The 22,676-nt window shown below is 39.8% G+C and overlaps 1 protein-coding gene across 32 annotated transcripts in view; it reads left to right on the top strand.

Moving 5' to 3' along the window:
* Rims1 (regulating synaptic membrane exocytosis 1) overlaps positions 1 to 22,676 on the top strand; it is a 501,635-nt gene that overhangs the window by 64,399 nt on the left and 414,560 nt on the right. The window lies entirely within an intron of this gene.

Raw genomic sequence — 22,676 nt, 5'->3', positions numbered from 1 at the left:
TATCAGGCCTAGTATTTATTTCCCTAGTGCCTGTGGGAGGCTGAAGTGTCCCTGCTGATTACAGCTGGGTTTTCTTCATGCTTCTTAGGCTTGGTGAGGTTATGTGATTTATTTAGGGCTTGGCAAGAGCCTAGGTTCAAGCTTCAGGTTGGGTCTGGGTTTGGTCTGTAGCTCTCAGGTTTGATTCATGTGGACAGCAGTTCAGGAGGGCAAGCTGTGAGGCAGGAACGGCTTTGCAGCTTTTTCTGGTGTTGTCCCTGCTCTCATGCCACCATCAAAAGCAGGTGTCATGGCCCTGCTCCAAATCAAGGGTCAGCAGGTACTTTATCCTCCACGAGGCTACAACAAATGGTGTCGTTAGCCCTGTAAGTAGTGTAGTAGTCAGGTGGGTGGGAAAGGGTAGGTATTTAGACAGCAATTTAATCAAAACAAATGGGAGAACAAGACTTTGAGAATTAGACTATCGGACGTAAATTGCTTATGAAAGTACGTTAACATTCCGGCCTTTCTCTCATTATTTGATCCATTATTGTGTAGTCTCCTGTTTCTGCTGTTTTCTCCTCTTCAGACTTAGTTGCCTAGCATAAAATAAGCCCACATTTCTTAGACAAATGAGACAATTGAAATAAGCTTAATTTAGTGATTTCCAGCTGACTCTCCAGGATTCCTAAGCCAGTTAGGGCTGACTTTCCATCAGGGAAGCAAGCCAATGCGAGCACACCTGCTTTTCGGTTGAGACCATTAGGCTGCAGCAGCTCAAAGGACACCACAATTATAGTTCTGGGAATGTCTTCACGCCTCTCCCCAGCTGAACAGACTGGAGATACAGAAGTGTTTTTCTGTATAACAGCCTTTAGAGTCCTGTTAATGTTTATGCAAGAAACACATAAAACAGCTGTATGATACAGTAATGGATCTTCACTATTATGTATAGAATTTAAAATGTTGCATGTGTGTATACATGTGTGTGCATGCACGAGTGTGCTACATGTGCCAAAGCAAGACTGTGTAGGTCAGAGGACAATTTGACAGAACTGGTTCTCTTCTTCCACCTGATATCTTATGGGACTTGAACTCAGGTCATGAGATTTGACTGCAAGCACCCTTACCCACTGAGCCATCTTGTTGGCCATGACTTATGGGATTTTCAAAGTAACAGATTAGTTGAGGTTTTCCATGATGTCATTTATTTCTAGTATTTGTATAGTAAAAAAATGACTATAGGAAATTTTGCTATGAGCTGCTGATCTTAAAAAAACATACTAAGATATTTGTTACAATAAATAGCATTTGCTTTATCATATGCTATAAGCTTTGTTTTCAGTCCTACAGAGACTGCGTATTGAGTCTTTCAAATACCTATCCAAATTGGTATTTCAAATATATATATTTTACTATGCCCCCAAAATATATGGTAGTAGGGTAATACTTTTTAAAAAAGGTTTAAATTTATTTTATGCGCACGAGTGCCTGGCCCACACGTTTACCTGTACACTACATGCATGCCTGGTGCCAGAGGAGACCAGTAGAGAGCTTTGGACCACCTGGAATGGGAGTTATGGAGGGTTGGGAGGCCATTATCAGCTGCCTGGTGTGGGTGCTGGGAAGCAATTCAGTTCCTATGCAAGCCTAAGTGCACTTAGCCACCAAGGCATCTCTCCAGCCCCAATAGTATAATTCTTAAGAAATATTTTCTGGGGACTACTGCATGCAAATTTACCATTTAAATAATCTGCATATATTTTGCAAGAGGGAATGCTTTTTAGTATGTCACGCCACAGTTTGCCCTCTTCCTGAACTCTACTTAAAAAGCTCCTTGTAGGTTTTCATGTGTATTTAATAATTCATCATGATAAAAAAAAAATCCTCCCACACAAAATACTTTCTGAGTTTTAAGTCTATTTACATTTACCTACTGGACACTGTAGAAAGGAATTGGCTGTGAATTTTGAACAAGTATATTAATTGTTTGACTTGCATATTTGTTCATGTTATAATTATTTTCCAATGAACATTAAATTATAGTCTTTTGTTGTGGAAAATGTCATATTCTTGAATTACAAGCATTAGTCATTTCATTTGTTTTTATATTTTAATGACATGTGTCTTACATACAATACATTTCCAGATCTGAAGGTCTGAGGTTAATGAGTGTTGTCAAGTTGGACACATCAACATTCACCCAGAACATACATGATGCAAAGGTCTCCTTCCCTCTTTGACAGAGAGTAGCTCCCCACAAAGAGACCTGCTTTCTGGATCTTGTCACCTCTATTTCTTTTGGTCTTTGTAAGAATTTAATTGTACCTTCTAAAGTACTGTGTCTGGCTTCTTTGTTTAAAATACTTTTAAGATTTATTCACACTGTCTCCTGTCATGGCACATCCCATTGTATGAATGTACTGATCTGGCCTTTTATTCGTCAGTACCTGTGTCCCCTTCAGTTTTCTCACCATGAATAAAACTTTGATAGGATTCATATAAATTATTTTGTATACATACTTTTGTTTCTCTGGGGCAAACACCATGATTGGCCTCAAATTTTATTTTGGAATTATATGCATTTTTTTTATCTATTCTTGTTTCAAACCCATTATAAACAACTATATGTCATGTCCATGTCTATTCATTTATGTTCCCATTGATATAGAACATGTGTAAGATAATGCACGTATTTTTATCAGTCCATAATTGTGTATTTATAACTTTAATAATGTTTCTTCAGTGAAATTTGACTTTTTAAAAATGTGAACCAAAGCCTCATTCTGTAGTCCAGACTGTTAAGCACACTATGTGGCCCAGGCTGCTCTCAGCCTATACAAAGAGGCATTTTGAGTTCCCTAGCAAGTGAATTATGCATGGGTAGTATAGACGGAGCCAGGCTCATTTATCCTTTCTTACTAAGTTTCCCATTCCTTAGTTTATTTATTATTTAATTTTGTATGTAAGAAAAATAGAAACCTTATAAAATATGGCAGTTATGTAACTTCAGAGAATATATCTGTCTGTCCTTAGAAATTTCTCTATAGAAAATCTCTGACACATCAATATCAGGAATATTCCACTTGTGATATTTATTCTTTGCTAATATGACTGATTTCTGAAAATACATTATTTTTATTGCCATATTTCACAATTAGGAATTACAAATAAGCGCATAAAAATTTGTCTTAGGGTTTCCGTTGCTGTGTGGAGACATCATGACCATAGCAACTCTCTTATAAAGGAAAACATTTAATTAGGAGCTGACTTACAGTTCAGAAGTTTTCCATTATCATCATGGTGGGCAGCATGACCGAATGGAGGGAGACTCAGAGAAGGGGCTGAGAGTTCTACATCTGGATCCACAGGCAGCAGGAAGGAAGAGTGATCCCATGGGCAGAGGCTGAGCTTCTGAAATTTCAAACCCTACCCCAGAGACATACTTCCTCCAACAAGGCCACACCTACTTCTGCAATGCCACACGTTCTAACAATGCCACTCCTTGGGAGCTTATGTGGGTCATTTTCATTCAAACCACCACAGTCTTTCTCTTATAAGCTTAAAACTTATATAAGTATATTGTTTATTGTATGGAAAGAAACAGAAACTCTGGACTTTACGTAAAACACTGATTTTGGTCATAATCCATGTCGTCGGTAAGTTGATATCTACTGATTAGACTTTAAGAATATTTACTGACTAGCTTACACACCACTCATGTGTGGATTTAATAAATAACTATGGAGGTAAATGTGCACTTTAAAATGGTATTTTCTGAAGAGTATATATCCTACGTGTTGAGGGATGTACTTCTTCTAGTCTAGACCCAGAGTGAAGGCTAACGTGACAATACCTAAGACTAAGACATGGTGACAGATGGGCAGATCGTCACGGTTGTGCTTATTTATTTGCTGCTTTGATTGTTTGTTCACAGACGGAGCCTCCTTGTATAGCCAGGCTCACCTTAACATAAGGACAGCCATTATGTATGAGCACCCTCTGCTATTACAGAGCATATTGTCAGAGTTTACCCAGCCCTGAAGTTGAAGAGTACAAATATGTTAGGAGGTGCAGCAGTGTCCCGTCCTCATCCCCCTGAAGAGAAGACTGTTCTCTAGATACTGCTACATGCCACACTGGCTTATTAACTTGTTTAACATCCTTTCCCTTACTGGACCATGACGATGCTTACTGTAATCATAGGGAATGTTTCCATGACTTAACTTTTAAAAAATGCTAACTTTATCTTCAACTAAACGATTGTGCTTATCAATATCAGCATGGATTCATTAAATGTACTACTAAACTGAGTTTTCATGTTTTTTTCTTTTTTAAACATTATAAGTTTTGAGCTTTTGGGCTAATATCCACTTAACAGTGAGTGCATGCCATGTGTATTCTTTTGTGGTTGGGTTACCTCACTCAGGATGATATTTTCTAGTTCCATCCATTTGCCTAAGAATTTCATGAAGTTGTTGTTTTTAATAGCTGAGTACTATATTTTCTGTATCCATTCCTCTGTTGAAGGACATCTGGGTTCTTTCCAACTTCTGGCTATTATAAATAAGACTGCTATGAACATAGTAGAACACATGTCCTTATTACATGTTGGAGCATCTTTTTGGTATATGCCCAGGAGTGGTATAGCTGGGTCCTCCGGTAGAACTATGTCCAATTTCCGGAGGAACTGCCAAACTGATTTCCAGAGTGGTTGTACCAGCTTACAATCCCACCTATAATGGAGGAATGTTCCTGAGTTTTTGTCTTAGCCATTCTGACTGGTGTGAGTTGGAATCTCAGGGTTGTTTTGATTTGCATTTCCCTGATGATTAAGGATGCTGAACATTTCCTTAGGTGCTTCTTGACCATTTGAGTTTCCTCCATTGATAATTCTTTGTTTAGCTCTGCACCCCATTTTTAATAGGGTTATTTGATTGTCTGGAGTCTAATTTCTTGAGTTCTTTGTATATATTGGTTATTAGCTCTATATCAGATTTAGGATTGGTAAAGATCCTTTCCCAGTCTGTTTGTTGCAGTTTTGTCTTATTGACAGTGTCCTTTGCCTTACAGAAATTTTGCAATTTTATGATGTCCCATTTGTCGATTCTTGATCTTAGAGCATAAGTCATTGATTGGTGTTCTGTTCAGGAACTTTTCCCCTGTGCTCATCATAGACCACATGTAGCTCAAGAAGAAGGAAGATCAAAGTGTGTGTTCTTCAGTTTTGTTACCCTTAGAAGGGTAACAAAATACTCAAGGGAGCGAATGCGGAGAGACAAAGTGTGGAGCAGAGACTGAAGGAAAGGCCATCCAGAAACTGCCCCATCTGGGGATCCATCCCGTATTCAGTTACCAAACCCAGACACTATTGTGGGTGCCAAGAAGTGCATGTTGAGTGGTATAACTGTTTCCTGAGTTATACAATGGCAGATGCTTACAGCCAACCATTGGACTGAGCATTGGGTCCCCAATGGAGGCGTTAGAGAAAGGACTGAAGGAGCTGAAGGGGTTTGCAACCCCATAGGAAGAACAACAGTATCAATCACCTAGAGCTCCCAGGGTCAAAACCACCAACCAAGGAGTACGCATGGAAGGACCTATGGCTCCAGCCATATATGTAGCAGAGAATGGCCTTATTGGGCATCAATAGGAGAAGAGGCCCTTGGTTCTGTGAAGGCTTGATTCCACAGTGTAGGGCAATGAGAGGACAGGGAGACATGAATGGATAGGTAGGTGAGGGAGCACCCTCATGGAAGCAGGAGAAGGGGGATGGGATAGGGGATTTCTGGGGGGAAATCAAGAAAGAGAATAACATTTGAAATGTAAATAAATAAAGTATCCAATAAAAAATGACTAAGTATAAAAAATATATAAGTTCCTAGTTCTCTTCTAAGACAAACAGGTTTTTTTTGTGTGTTTTACTTTTATTTTCTACTTTTCTTTTCTTCAAAATATTTCACATAGAAAGATAAAAGACATTGACAGCTATTGCTTGTTATATGAAGGACATGAGAGCAGATCCCTAGCCAGCACACATACAAAAAAGCCAAACAAATAGCAAAATGAACACCTACGACAAAGAAAAACATGAAATTTTAAAATACACTCTCTATGTCAACAGAGTTAACATAAACTTGATTTTGCTCTTGAGTTTCCTTGTCCTGCCTAAAACATACATTTTCCCCAGAAAAGTGATGTTTCCTTAGTGCTACATGAAACAATTAATACAGAGCTCCATGAAAAAGAAATGAACTGCCTTACACTTGGGGACCTCACCACTATTTTACAGTAAAGGCAGAAGGTGGTATATAGCAGTCTTATATTGACTGTCGTAAAAGCTGAGCGGGTAGCATTAAAATGTAATTGAGAGAAAGCTGCTTCATGAGAGACTATGATATGTGATCCATGCTACAGAGATATCTTGGGGCTTCATTTCCTCTAAGGACTCATATGTTCCAGTGTAACAAATGAAGGGCTCACATGTTCCCAGCTTTTCCCAACACCTAAATGACACATTATAATCAAATGTGAGCTAATAGGATTAAAATTCCTAAGTCCAAATTCCAGCTCTTTAAGTTTAGGTGTAGACAAAGAAATGTTCTATTTGAGAAGCCCTGTATAACAGTCACTGGAAGCAACCAGTTCCTCTTAATCTTGCTTTTGTCTGGTACCCTTTTTATGTGCTCTGGCTATTACAGAGTATTATAAAATTTGTGTTTGTATTCCTCCCAGTGGAATCTGAGTGACAGTACCATTTAAGAAAGAGTCAACTTTTAAGAGAATTGTTGTTAAAAGAACTGCACCAAGTCTTAGGTAGGTTTCTGTAGCAACTGAAAAGTGAGATATAATGGAGAGGCTGATCAATAAGACAGAATGAGCCAGTAAAGGGGAACAAAGACCACTGAACTCAAATGTGTGCAGAATAGTGTTTGACGAAGGCACTAGAGTCTCTCCCTGCAGCTAGTCATGTAGGAGTTCTGCAGCTGTACGATCGATGTACTCAAGTTACATGGGATAGTCTTCAGTAAATATTATAGAAGGAATAATCCAGCAGTTGGAATATTTAATTATAGAATTAACTTTGTCAAGGTAAATTCTCTTTGGCCTTAGGTAAGCTTGGATAGAAGGGAGGACAGACTCCAGTTGTACAGTTTTATATTCTCCAATGTTTTTCTATACATATGGATCTATAACTAGGAGGTGAGCACAAAATGAGCCCTAGGGCTAGTTAAAATTCCAGAAATAACACCTAAAAGAAAGGTGAACATTAGCTATATATACAATAGTATAACTGAGATTGTCACCTCTGAGCACACTGAAACACTTGACAGTATACAGGCACTTTAAAAGTGTGAGAAACTGGAATTTATTTTATAAAACAAATATATTTTATATTTAGTAGTTCAGTGAGAAAGGGGTGGTCTTGAGTGCAGTATTAATTTTATGCTTAGTTTTTGGGGAATGTGGTGAACTTTATTGATGGTATTCAAGAAATTGGAGTTCCCTATGCCCCTCCCTATCTTCTGGGGACTCAGGGGTGGAAACTGTGAGCTGAGATGTTGGAAGCTTTTTTGGAGACAGGTATTGGCCCCTGTCCTCAGGAACCTAGCAATTGGGATAGGAGTCTGCAGCATATAGAAGAACCCGACTGCTGCCACTCATCGGCTCCCTCTGTCCTCTTCAGGTGCCCCTACCCCCATCCCCTCTCTCTGCCCTCATGGCTCTGCCTGACTAAATGTCCGCTTGTACGCCTTTATCCCTTTTCCAGGCCCTCACTCTCCTCCCCTCCCCAAATATTGCATGGTGTGATTTTTCAGGGGCACATCTTGGCAAGGACCAGCCAAGGATACCATGCCCCCGAATTATATTTTATAACAGCAGGGACTCTTTAGCAGCTGAAGGCCTCTCTTTTCCTCTGTGTTCTTGTTGAAGTGAGTGGCCTCAGGTTTCCTACTTCTTAGAGGCCAATGTAGACCATGAGGTTCACCACCTTGTTGCTGTAACTATATTGATTGTCTTACCAAGAAATGAACTTTATGAAGTTGACACTGAGAACAACACCAGCTTCAGCATCAAAAGTGGAAGAGTGGGCATCACTTCTAGTCTTGGATGATAACTTGGTCCTCGGTGCAGCCAGAATGTTCCTTAGTCAGCCCTCCAATATCTGGTTTATGACCTTTTTGATGCCATCATAGGTGGCAGGTTTCTCCAGGAGGCATGTCAGATCATTGATGGACACATTGGGGATTGCAACAGTGAAGGCCATGCCAGTGAGATTCAGCTTCGGGATGACCTGGCCCACAGTCTTGGCAGTGCAAGTGGCTTCAGGATGATGTTCTGGGGAGCTCATGGCTATCATGTCACAGTTTTGGAAAGGGCCCATCTACAGTCTTCTGAGTGGTAGGGATGGCATGTCCAGGGTTCTAAGCAGTTAGTTATGTAGGAAGCATGGTTGACAGTCTTGAGTTATTTGTCATACTTCTCATGGTTCATACCTATCTCAAACATGTGGTCATCAGTAGAAGGGGCAGACATGATGATCATTTTGACACCCCTTTTAACTGGGCCCCTGCCTTCTACTTGGTGTTGAAAACATCATCAGACTCTACAACATGACATGCACCAGCATCACCTCCACACCATTTGTTGTTGGCAGGATCTCATTCCTAGAAGATGGAGATGTGTTTCCCATTAATGACAAGTTTCTCATTCTCAGCCCTGGCTATGCTGTGGCATTTTTCATGGATAGAAACACACTGGAACATGTAGACCATGTAGTTGACATCAGTGAAGGGGTCATTGATGGCAGCAGTCTCCACTTTGCCAGACTTGAGGAGCCAACAGGACACATTACTCTGACCCTCACCATTGTGTCACTGAGAAGAATCTATGCTGTCTCTAAAATAAGGAGGAACAGAACAAACCTTAATGCTATTTTAACTGTAATTGAAGCTAGTCTTTAAGATAAGACTAACCTAAACAACTTCAAGGAAACAAAATGTTGCAGTAATATAATAAGGTTTAGCTTGTTCAAGTAATATGTTGACAGACCTACAAAATGGGTCTTTATAAATCCAATGACAAGGAGCAGTTGCCTACCTAATTATCATACAAAATTAGTGTCATTGTCATTGTCAAAGGAGTTAATGAATGCAAAGTGACTTAACGAGTTTCTATTGTAGGCACTAGGGGAATGTGAGTTATTGTGGTCATGACTGTAACTGATGGTCAGACTAACTTGCTTACAGGTTGTGATCACAGCAATAGGTAAGGATTGGTATGGAACAGATGTCTCTAAGCATTTGTTTATCAGTTAACCAGCCTTATGTAACAACTCATACAGATGTCATGATACAGAGGGCATCCCAGTGGGACTTCAGAAAACAGTACTGCTTTGTATCCTGTTTTCAAGTAAACATTTTTTGAATTTCTTCTCAATATTTAGGCTGCTGCTATTAAATAAAAATCTCCTACACCCATATATGGTCTGCATTTTTAGAAGATGTTGGAAAGAGTGCTAAGGGCTGGAAGTTTTTATGGATTTATGGACATTTGAGTTGAATTTTGAAAAGATGGAAAATTAACAGAGAGAAGGTGACAGGCAATTTGATGGAAGGGAAATGGGAAATGGGAAGGAGGGAAAGTGTCAAAAGGATGCTCTCAAAATGTGAAGCATATTACCTGGGTTGGCAAACAAGCTGTGTAGGGAATTTAGCAAGAGGTGGAGAAGAAGGGAGATGTGTAGATGAAGTACCTCAGAGTAAGATAGCTATGTTTGCATTGTCCATGATAGGGGATGGGTAACATGTCCCTGGACTCTCTTGAACAGAGAAAATGTTTGAAGGAAATACTTAAGGGAAAATGTATTTGGAATTTCTAGCTGTAAGAATGAAAGGGTGACTTTAAGAGATCTTTTAATGGTGAGATCTCTTATGGTGGCAGAGCCACCTTTTGAGAGGCAGAAAAAGGACGTCAGAGCAGCACTGGAGTGAACGTCAGCTGTTTGACACCCGAGCTGGCAATGGGAATTAGGAGAATGGATCCAGTAAATGAGGTGGACTAGTCTCATGCAATAGCCAATTTTATTCAGAGCCTCAGACAATTTATACTCTGAAGGTTAAGAGGAGTCACATGTGTAAAGTGTACAGTCATAAGGGCAAGCCACACATGGCAGAGAAGCCACACTTCACAAAATCATGTTTTCCCATAGGAGCATATAAAAAAGTAACAATAGCCAGTTGTAATGAATAATCTGAAGTGAACTCACTCCTATCTGCTATGTCTGGGTGGGGCATGAAAACATACTCCAAGAATAATTGTGTATTTTGAAGAAACTGACTCTTGTTTTCAGAGTCTTCTCACCAGCACTAAGAAATCTTCTCATAGGACTCCATTCTTGGACTGTGTTCTGACAATCAGCAACTTAATAGAGTGCCCTGAAGAACTCGGGAGGTATAAGAGGTGGTCAGAGAAGGATGGCTAAGATAAACTGTCTTTTCCTTACTTCTTGTATTTTTTGAGATTATAATATAATTATATCATTTCTCCCTTCTCTTTGTCCCTCCAAACATTCCATGTAGCCCTCCTTGATCTCTTTTAAATTCATGGCACCTTTTTGTCCTTTGTACATGCATACATCTACCTAAACATATGAATGCAAACTGCTCAGCCTGTAAAATGTTTGCTTGTGTTTTGTTTCCAAGGCTTACCATTTGGCATTAGACAACCCAATGGTGGGAAGACTATTTCTCCCGGGCTCAGCATTCCTTCGCTGCCTGTGGCTTTGTGCGGAGTTGTGAGGTCCTGCTCTCTCCCCTATCCAGGAGGCTGTCCGTTGTCTTTGTTCAGCTCATGCGTAGGTGGTCATGTTAATGAGACTTCATGAGTGACGCTTCTGATATTCCAAGAGGACACAGTTCCATAGCAAACTTCGCAACCTGTGGGCCGTACCTCTTTGTGCCCTATTTCCATTTTAATTGATCATGCTTCGAGCTTAGTAAAGTTCTAGGAAGATGATGACTGGATACCTGAGAGCTGTGGAGTCACCTCTGCAAGTCTGTTAACATGACGGTCCTGCTAGATCAAGAAGGAGCTGAAAGCTTAGAGGCTGTGCCTCTCTGTCCCAGTGGGTTTGAGAAATCTTATTTCCTAGGCATTTGATCATCCTTAGGAATAATAATGAATAGTTCCTAAGTGACTACTTACAACTTCATCAGTATGGATGAAAGGGATGACAAAAATATTGCAATATTTATTGACTTTTCTTCTAAGCACAAAAGCATAAGACAAAAAGCAATTATATTCAAGTATTAGAGTTGCTACCAAAGTGTCAAATTGAATTATTTTGTCCTATTATCATATTTCAGGTAAAAGAGGCATTGTGGTCTCTTGACATATTAAATTATCACTTATTTACAACAAATGAATAGTGTCTATTTCTTTCAAGGCACTTATGTATTTACACACAGTACATAGTACAACACACATTCTTATCTGATGGGCTCCATTAACTCTTTAATTCTCAAGGCAGGTGAATCTGTTGGAAAATTACTTAGCATTAATTGAAAGTAATGACAGAACTATTTTATTAATGCCTTTGTAAATTTCATTTTTCCAGCTCATTTTATCTATTTAAAAATTCCCAGCAATCCCACCAAGGAACCATTATGGACTCTCTCAGTAGCCATTTATTAGTTTTCTGGCTCCCAGAGGAGAGAATGAATGCCTACGAGAGAAAAGCTTAGATCCATAGACCTACCCTAACATTGTTATCCAAAAGGCAGAAAAGTTGTGAAATAGCTCCAGCGATTTCCCTTACTGCTTTTTTGTTGTTCCTACTATGGGATTTCACAGTTTCGGCATAAGCACCGAGACTGTGGTAAACCATTGCACAACTGCCTTGCACTCTTGCACAACATTCGGGCATGGCAGGAAATGTCTACTAAATATTAGTGCCTATAACTTGAAATGCTCAGTTACAGTTATCGCTATTGGTCTTGGAATGTATGTAGCTCAGTTGGGGGTTCTAACATAGCATGTCCAAGGCACTAGGTTGAGTCTCCACCACTGTCCAAAACAGGTGCAGTCATGTGTATCTATATATAATTCTTGCTATAGGACCAGAGGTTTACATTCTACTCAGTTTGAGGCCAGCCTCGGCTCAATGTGACTGCCCCCAAAACAACAAACAAACAAAACCAGAAAACAAATGACAAAGCAAAAACCCAAATAAATAATAAATTTAGGGACGATTCCTAAAACCTAACTGACAATGAAAACCATGTCACAGGTATCACGTGGTTTCAAAAAATTGTCCTCCTAGGAAGGAGTTGTGACGTTTCATAAGCCAATTTGTAACTTGAATATCATTGTCTTTTTTTTTTTTTTTAAATCACAAAACACCGAAATGTCTGATTAAATTACTTGGCTGAAGCACTGAGTGTTATGCCTTCAGGCTCACTGGAAACACTCAAAAAAGTCACCAGTACTATTAACTTTTTCTGATCATGCTGTTATTCAGTTTTCAAGTCTAAATTCATCTCAGGTTGCTGGGTTTTCTTTTCAAATAATTGAAGACAATTTTAAGAAGTGCGCTATCTCTTTTTAAGAGTGTTGGTATTTCGTTTTGATGTGGTGGCACTGCAGAGAAAACACTGTCCCCTGTCTCAGATGTTCAACTCAACAGTGCTTGCTTACGAGGGATAGGCCATCAGTGTAGATCATTGATTCTCACTGGGGCTATGAGGCAAATCAATTGTCTGCGAATGATGTTAGAAGTCTGTACAGGTGTACAGTACTAATGGCTGTAAACAATTTTGTCTCCAAGATAACTGCTGTTACTCCTAAGACTGTTGCAATATCTGTCTGATTTCATACCAGTATGCTTCCCATTATTAAAAATAAATAAATGAAAGTAGGCACAACAGGTTGTATTTCCCACACCAAGTGTTTCAGTGGACAATGAATGGGTAGACTTTGGGTTTTGTGGAGTTCAATGCGTTCCACACAAAAGCATGATCTTCCAAGGCTTCCAGAGGAACACCACAAATACAGTCACCTGGTACAGAGTGTCATCCTAGTTGCCAGAGAAAATCATATGTTCTCTCAGTTTTTCTGGGCTGTTTTCCTAAAAAAACCCAAAAAATAAAAAATAAAAAAATAAAATAAAAACATGGATTATGACTTTCAGGTGATTTTTTTTTCTTGACAAAACATACAAACAAAAACCTCAAGAACCTCCTCTGTCTCTAAAAGACTAATAAGCCTCCTGAGAAGGCTCTAGGTAGCCTTATGTCAATAGCTTCCTCCAATAGGTTCTTGAGGAAGAAGTAGCTAATGTCAGGACCCTGTTGAAGACAGCTGCACCATCTTGCGGAGGGAGAGAACTTGCCATAGGAAATGGGGTCTATAGGTTACAGGTTATTTTCTAATGTCAAATAAAGGAGGAAATAGCCAAATTCTTCCTGCTTTTCAGAGTTGGGGTCTGCAAACCAAAGTTGTTTTGGGGGCCATAGCTAGAAGAAGAGGGTGCCACTGAACGGAGAGCCTGTAACTGTCTTCCTCAGGCCTCTGGAACACAGAGAGGGTCTGCCCCTAGGAAATGAGTTATGAGAGTTGTGAAGTGAATCTCACCAAGTGTTGTCCTTCAGGGATTGTTGAGGGAGCACCTGGGCGTGCCAGCTGTGGTTTCAGTGCAAGGCTAACACTTGCCACTAGGTCCCTGTCTACCACATCAACAATAGCTTCTCCTTCAAGTCTTTTCTCGCTTTCTGTAGCCGGCCCAGAACTTAGCCTTCTCTGTTCCTTCTCCATTGTCTGCCTTGAATTTCTTCCTTTGCTGGGATACCTCATCTAGACACACATTTCAAATGTAAATACAAAACAAAACAAAAAAACTCCCTTCTATAATTTCCTCTTTCTCAGTACAGATTTTCTACAAATTATCAACATCCACTATTTTCCTTATTATACCATATTTTTTCTTATGGATCCACTGATTTTAAATCGGTACTCTATCTTTCTCTAGTCTCAGCTCAAAACCTGCCGTGGGGCCTCATCTTATTGGATGCTTTCCTCTGCTCAATTGAGTCTAATGAATTTGCATTAGAAAGAAAATATAAATGAGAGGACTTATGTGTGGGGTGTGACATCAGACATTTGTCCATGACTATAATATTTCAAGAATGGCAAGCAGGGAAATAAATTGATTTTGGCAAAATAAGAAATTGGATAAAATAATAGATTGGATACAAATAGGCTCTCCATTTAAGAGACCTTGCTGCTCTTTTATTGGACCAAAGTTCAGTTTCTAGCACACAGCTTCAGGAATCTGATGCAGCCTTCTTCTTCTCCTCTTCTTCCTCCTCCTTCTTCTTCCTTCTTTATTCTTTTTAAGGTTTATTTATCATTATATGTAAGTAAACTGTAGCTGTTTTCAGACACACTAGAAGAGGGCACCAGATCTCATTATAGACGGTTGTGAGCTACCATGTGTTTGCTGGGATTTGAACTCAGGACCTTCAGAGGAGCAGTCAGTGCTCTTAACCGCTAAGTCATCTCTCCGGCCCTGATGCCTCTTAACTCTTCAGGTGGACAGGGTTGCATACACACACACACACACAAACACACACACACATATGCACTCACACACACTCACACACACACTTGGGCACAAATGAAATAAATCTTTTAAAACAGAGGTTAATTAAAAATGATGCAGAGACCCCTCTGAACAGTGTCAGGGTTTTGCAGGATCAAGCACGGTAGAATTGTGATGGCTGTTAAGACAGAGGTAGAGCAGAGGCTTGGCTTCTTGATATTTTCTTCTTTCTTCTTTCTTTCTTCTGTCTTTGAAAACAGGTCTTACTCTTCAGAATTTTTAATATTGCATTAATCTCAATAGCGAATCACCTCTCTTATAGGAGCCTTTTTGTCTAGTTTTCTGAATATCAATTTTTTGGCCTTTGCAGAGCAAGACCAGCACCTTTGGGCATTCATTGTGAAAGATGGCCAGCTGTTCTCTTTTCTGGTGATTAAAAATCAACTTCACCTGCCTTTGTGCCTTTCTTAAAATAAAAAATCCCCTGATGTGGCTTTTGGGAGTTCCCAGAATGCACACCGGTGGAGAAGAGGCCCTGATGGTTTGTGGTTAGTACATCTTGCTTTTCAAAGCTCAACGTTCACATTCTCCTCCTAGTGGAGAATTTCCTCGGCTACATCTCTTATGGGTAAAAGTCACACTCATTTGTTCACAGTGGAATCGACATCATTATGCAAATCGTAATATAAAATGAGTTTTATGATAGTATTTTTGAAGCTTTTCCTCTCAGAATTTGTGAATGGAAATGAGATCATTTCTGAAGACTCTTTTGTAAAGTGTATTTGAAATGATTTTTATCAATTGTACTCATCCTTAAAGTAACTGAACTTTTATCTTTTTTGATGTAGTTTTGTATAGATCTTTACGTCAGATAAGCTGCATTGCATATTACACTCTACAGTGTTCCCATTAGATTGAGGTCACTCCCTATTTCTACTTCAGCTAATAATCTTTTGCTATCAACACTGTTATGATATTTGAAGACCTTTTAACAGTGCATCTGTATCTTATACTACTGTTACTGAAAGAGCTTTGAAGTCATTGCATGCCTTTTTAACAAACCCTTAGCATCAAAGGGCTGTGTGCTTACAGGCAGGACAGTGACTTAATCCAGATCCCAGTCTTCATAAAGTAACAACAATTGCCATTTATCACCTTTTTTCTTTTTTTATTTCTTTCTTCTTTTATTAATCATTCCATAAAATGATAGCCCCCTTTCTACCCAGTTACCCCTCCAGAAGTCCCCCATTTCACAACCTCCTTCTCCTCCCTCCCCTTTGCCTCTGTGAGGGTGCTCCCCACCACCCACCTCTCCAGCATCCCCCTACACTAGGGCATCAAACCACCACAGGACCAAGGGGTTCCTCTCCCATTTATGTCAGACAAGGCCAGCCTCTGCTATGTATATATCTGGAGCCATGGATCCCTCCCTGTACAATTCTTGGTTGGTGGTCTAGTTCTGGGAGCACTGGGTGGTTCGGCCAGCTGATGTTCATTCTATGGAGTTGCAATCCACCTCAGCTCCTCCAATCCTTTCACCAGCTCCCCTGCCAGGGTCCCTGAGTTCAGTCTAATGGTTAGCTCCAAGCATCCGCATCTGCATTGGTCAGTTGCTAGCTGAACCTCCCAAGAAGCAGCTATACCAGGTTCCTGTCAGTAAGTGCCTATTGGCAATGGCAACAGTGCATGGGTTTGGTGTCAGCAGACAGGATGGATCCCGTGATACAACCCACACACCATATGGTGCTTAGGAGGAAGGAAGACCAGGGTGTGGATGCTTCAGTCCTTCATTGAGGGAAGAACAGGATTTATCATCATTTTAAACATTGTAATTTGTTTGTTCATTTATATATGGGGAAGAGGGAATGTGGAAGAAATTTGCCCTACAATTGAAAGTCAGAGATGTACTTGAGGACAACAATTCTCTTCTGCTACTGGGGCCTTTCTACTCTTTAGGTCAGGCTTGGTAGTGAGTGTCTTTATCCCCTGGATCAACCCCCCAAGTCTAGAAATATAATTTTATTTTCAGATATTTAGTTCTTTTTCTGTTTCTTTTTCTATCAAGTAGGACCTCCATATACCCTTTGATAAGAAGATGAAACACATACAGTTTTGTATATGATTGATGTTAAATATGAAGTTCAACTCCTGTGAAGAAAAACTAGAAAATAAGAAATTCAGTTTTTCTTTACTAAAAGAGATTTTCTTATATGCAATTTTAAGGTGTCATTGTATAAAAAGTCACTGTACAACCATTTAAAGTGGTAAAAGAGTTTTTGTTTATCCTCATGGGCTGAAGAGGTGGCTTAGTTGGTACAGTGCTTGGCATGCAAGCATAGAAGACCTGATTTCTACCTCCTGAATCCACATTAAAAGAAAAAGCTGGGCATGACAATTTGTACCTATAATCCCAGTGCTTGGAGCAGTGAGGTAGGAAGATCCCTGGAGACTGATGCCTGGCCAGTGTAACTAAATATCAGTGAGAGACTGCCTCAAAAACTAGAGAGAAGAGTGAGTGCGGAAGATAAATGACACTAATCACTTGGCTATATACCCCACTCACTTACAAGGAGAGGAGGGAGGGAGCAAGAAAAGGAGTGAGAAAGAAGAGGGAGATTTCCATTCATGAAAACATCTACTGAGAAATATACCTTTTTATTAAGAAAGAAAACCATTGAAAACAAAGTGGAATAAATTGAAATCACAGTACTATTCACTATAAATTATATTTTGAAAGTGTTTTACAGAAATGTGGTATATTTTCAAAAAATATGTTATCCATCATGCGTTCTGAATCATATCTTTTACCATGCTAAATTATTTACATAAGGCTGAAGACTATAGCTTTTAATTTTTATCAAATATGTAGTAGTTGACTAGTGTATATCAACAAAATTCTAGGCTCTTGGTATGTATTAATGAACCAAATAGACCAAGATCTCCCTACTCTTGAGCAAGTCTCATTTTTAGCAGTGGGAAGCATGAGGCATGCATGAATCCTGTAGAGTTAGGCAATACAGTATGAGAGGGTGTTCCCTGTAGAACATTACAGAGGTGAGAAGACTTGGTGGGGCGAGAGACCTCCAAGACCAATATTTGAATGAAGCCATGAAAGGGTAGAAAGTTTAGTCATACAAGTTTGAGAGAAGGTACTCCAGACAAAAGGAAGAACTGCCGCATATATGCTAAACTGAGCAGTGGAGTCACGGCCACATGGGAAGAAGCAGGGAAGGGTGAGCTCCCAGTGTTATGAGATGCTGGAGGAAGACATCTGAAAGACTCTGCGTGTTGTCATGAAAGGTCTGGGAAGCCACTGTAAAGCTGTAGATAGTGATGTCTTATCTGATTTCTTTCTTTCTAAGATTCACTTGGCAGCTGTGCTGAGAATAAACTCAGACCAGAAAGACCAGAGCAAGGGTAAAGACTGAGCAGTCCACCAGAAATCCATGGTGAGAGTCAGTGAGATGACTCTACATGGCAAAGTGCTTGCTTCCAAGCCTGATGACCTAAGTTAGATGTTCAGGACTGCCCCTACCGCCACCACCACCACCACACATGGTAGAAGGAGAGAACCAACTCTAATAAGTTTTCTTGTGGCTTCCAGATGAATACCGTGCACTCAGAATAAAACTAAAATAATGTCTGTAGAGGGGAGATGAGATACAATCTCAAAAGAGATGGTAGAAATGTTTCGAAAATGTAGTCAGTATGGTAGGTTAGATACAGGGTATGGGTAGAAAAAGGGCCAAGTCCAGTGTTTGGACCTAACAGCTAAGGATAGATTTTTACTCCTGAGATGGAGAGACCATGGAGATTCATTTAGGAGATTTTGCTGTTTAGTAGTCTGTAAGGTATTCAGTGCTAGAGAGACAATTAAATGTATGACTGGGGTTAAGAAGGAGTGCTGGCCTGGAGATATGAAATTTGCCTATACTTTATGTACTTAGTGGCAAATGACGTGATTTGAGAACAACTTGAAATATTTTGAGGGTAAGAAGGACAGCAGTCCGGTAAAAATGCCTCTCACATTGCTTTTTGCAGTCCAGAAAATCAGGAGACTGTGTGTTTGAAATATTTCATTTTCTCATCCTTAGGTTATTTGAGCTAGTCTTCTGCCTTTAAGGTGGATATGGGTAACACTGGGAAGCTGGTATAGGTATAATCGTTTCTCCTATGCTGTTTAACGTCAGTGGTCTCCACTAAGGATAGGAAATCTATGGGACTGAAAACAGACATGTCAACAGCTCTAGTCTATTAGCAACAGCTTAGAGCATGGTGATTAGTTGCCCTACATTAGCTATGAGGCATCAAACAACTTAAAGTTTAAATTTGGCTAAAGTTTTATAAGGTAGTGATGGTATTTTTATGTAGAAGTCCTGGTAGAGGGGAGTGATCCCTAACATCCAAATGGAAGGTCTCAAAGAAGGGGAGGAGAGGAGGGGGAGGAGAGGAGGAGGAGGAGAGGAGGGAAAGAGGGGAGAGGGAGGGACAGAGATTATGTAAATTGTGTTTCTTGAAGGCATTCAGCATTTTTAATTCACAAAAGCTAGTATCTGGAAGCACGTTCACTTCCTGTTCGGAGAGACGAGACGAAAGCCTTTCTGTAGTCTCATCCTCAGTCTTGGGGCAATGTGAATTTCTCTCCCCTGTGTATGTGTATGGACGGGTAGAAGTGGTTGAGTGGACAGTTGGCAGCCATTCACTGCATTGATTGCAATCCTTCTAAAACGCAGCAGAGCCCAGGGCGGGGTCAGGAGGAGCATTCCCCAGAGGAATCAGAGAGTCAGAATGCCTCATTTGCATACGTCTTCAGTGATGTTTGAGAGATAAGAGAATGCTTATATGCAAGTACAAGACTGGGAGAGTCCAGATCTGATTTTTTATCCAGTGATTGAAGACATGGCAAAGGCTTAGAGGTCAAAGGCCTTGAGTTCTTGCTCAGACTGTAAAGGTCCCTGGAAGTGAAAATCATGCAGGATTTGTGATCTCTGAGTACAGTGGAAGTGAATCCTAGAGAGACCTTTAACACACTGAAATACGATTATGTTTCTTAAAGGATGAAGGGATCTTATTATTATACTGTATCTAATGGGTAAGGAATAGTGTAAATTTCTTGAGCTAAACAAATTCCATAACATTAGAACTGTCAAAAATATTAAGATTATAACTCTTCAAGCTGAGATACACTTCAGTTATCGTTGTAATGGAATGTTAATCTGTATAGGCTAACAAAAATTCCTGAGAAAATTATGTATTGTCTGACTTCTTCAGAGTATGGAGTATTTTTTCCTTTGTTATGGGTAGCTCACCAGAGATGATCACTCAAACACAGTTTATTGACATTGCAGCCGGCTGGGACTACATCCATGCATTCTGGGAAGTAGGTATAGCCTGTGGTGTCTAGAGCACCTGGTTTTTGAAGGGAAAAACCACATCTAGCATCTCACTGGCAGCTGCAGAGGACTTTGCAGAGGCAAGTAGTTTAACAGAAGCTAAGGTAAGGTGTTAGCTGGAGGGAGTTTCTACATAAACAGGCAGCTTAACAGAAGCTAAATAAGAATAAGTTAGCCAGGATATCCTGACCTCGGGTTCCTAGGATAGAGCTTGGTAATTTTCCATGGGATTAACCATTAAGGAGGTCAAATTCTAGTTAAACCTAAAATGGCCTCAGCAAGAATACAAGAGGGAGGGACCCTCTTCACTCTCCTGCCTGGCCACAGTGGTTTGTCTTTAGAAGATTTTTTTTATCTGAAAGAGTTCAGATTAGAAAATGTAGGAATATATATATATGCATATATAATATGTATATATATTATCATAACTAAGCATCCCTTTGAACTGGGTGAATAATTAGCAATCTATAGCTAATTGTTTCTTCCCTCAAGACTCAGATTTGGTAGCTAGCTATATCCATTGAAGGAGCATACGTCCTCTGAATAAAGATCAGAATGGGTAGTGTGATGTTGTCTTGTGTTTTTACAATGTCTAAATCAAGCTTACTTAGTTACACAGGTGTCTCATCCCTGGCACTGAGGAAGTTGAGAAATTAGGGTAGCAAACAGGTTTGAAGCCTGGGTTACAGAGTGAGTTCAAGACTAGCTTGGGTAAGCGAGTGAAAAGTGGGACTGTGGATACAGCAGTGGTGGGCTGCTTGCCTAGACTCAATCTTCAATATCTGACATAAACAAGGAAATAATTTAAAATGTATATATCTATACTTAAAGTAACTCCAAGTGTACTGAATTTGAAGAGCAGTGTGCTTTACTTCTTATGATTTAAGATTCAAAGTTCAGAAATTCACATCAAGGTTTTGTTTTGTTTTGTTTTTCTCTGTTTTTTGTCGGTAAGTTTGTGTAGCAAGTGCAAATGAAAGAAATATAGAAATATGGCAGCTGGTATGGTTTTAAAACCAAACCACAGGGTCCTGAGATTAGATAACAGCTTTCTTCCAAAGACATGGCTTTGGAGTTTAAAAAAAAAAAATTGGCATATCTGCAATTCTTAGAAAATAGTCACTTCAAAGAATAAGAAAATCTTTATGTGGTAGGATTATTTCCAAGCTTTGTACAAATACTTGATCCTTAAGCGAGAAAAAGCAGAATTTTGATTCTCAAATTCTTGAAAAATTTTCCAACTCAGTGGTATTTTCAGAAGCCAGCCCATGTAGATCAAACAGGCTGTGTATGCTATTTTGGGCTGAGTGAGAATTGTCAACGATTTTTTTTCCAGTGCACTGAAATTTAAGTTACTGGGCATTACACCTTGTGAAAGTGAGACTGAAGTTCCGAGTCTGAGAAATCCTCATGGGTGGCTTCGAACAGCTGCCTGCCTGCAAGTCATCTTAGTACTGAAACATGAGTAGCTCCTTCATGAAGCTGAGACAGGAGCATGAAGTTTCAGTGCTCTCCCCTGCCCATCTATAGAGGATCAGCAACACCAGACTTAGCCTTTATCCCAGGAGGAAGACATGGGGAGTTGTAAATGGCTCTTTCTCTTCTCTCATCATGATTACATAGTGATTTCCCAGTGTGCTTGCTGGTGCAATGAGCAGTGTGTGTCTGTGTATGCACATTTCTGTGCCCTTGTCTGTGTCTATTTGTATGATTTCTTTCAGAAGTGGAGAATTTTGCCATGCAACTTTTCCTCTGACAAAACAGTTCTATTATCATTGCCTCACCAGAGATCTTCTGGAATAACATGATTGGCCTTAATTTTGAGCAATGTAGATAAATCTCCAAGAAAGTTCTTAAGAGCCAGGCTCATGCTTATAGGCCCTAGAGCCTCAAGGCATTTACATCCAGCAAAGTCTATAATGTCCAGCATCTGTAGTATAACCAAGCCTCTCCAATTAGAGCTGTATTTGCTATAAAGCTTTAAGATGTTTGTGAGTCATTCAAGTAGAGTCAAATGGAGGTGTTTTCTAATTTTGACCAATGGATACCTTTGGTACTCTAAGCCCTATTAAGACTTATGTAAAAATATTAATTCCTATTGCCCTTTGGATCTCTGATGTCCTGTCTACCTTCTGCATTTACTTTATCATGAAGGGCTGAAAATAAAGGGGTTTTCAAGGATTATTACACATGTACACATACACACTTCACATGGGAGCCTGTCCTTCATCCCTTTCCCCTCCTCAGTTTGAAGAGAATATGTAATCTGGGAGAATATGAAGAGGCCTCTCAGATCCCTTTCAGCATAAGCAGGGAGATCTGTGTGGTAGTTAATGATGGGCAATGGGAGTCCATATCCTTTAGTGAGCCAGCCAAAGCCACAGAAATTTCTGCTTGATTCTTAACCTATCAACACAGCAGCTGTTCCTATTTTTACACTCTCAGATGTCTTCACACGGCGAGGCCAAGGCTTTCAATAGCTTTGCCTGCTATGGGAAAAGCTGCTGACAATCATTTCACTGATGTTAAAAGGAAAATCAAATATTGAGGCCAGTATGAAATGTATGTGGGTATAGTTGAGCCTGTGGAAACCCAAGTCAAAGAATTCCAATGTCTAAGGCCTTTTCAGGCCCAAGGTTAATGGGCTTGACAAGACTTGCGTTTAGATTGTATTTTCAGTACGGTGTTTAATTTCCAGATAT

The sequence above is a fragment of the Mastomys coucha genome, unplaced genomic scaffold (assembly GCF_008632895.1).
Source record: "Mastomys coucha isolate ucsf_1 unplaced genomic scaffold, UCSF_Mcou_1 pScaffold14, whole genome shotgun sequence".
Lineage (NCBI taxonomy): Eukaryota > Metazoa > Chordata > Mammalia > Rodentia > Muridae > Mastomys > Mastomys coucha.
The sequence above is the reverse complement of the archived record's forward strand: the minus strand, read 5'-3'. Positions and strand labels throughout refer to the sequence as shown.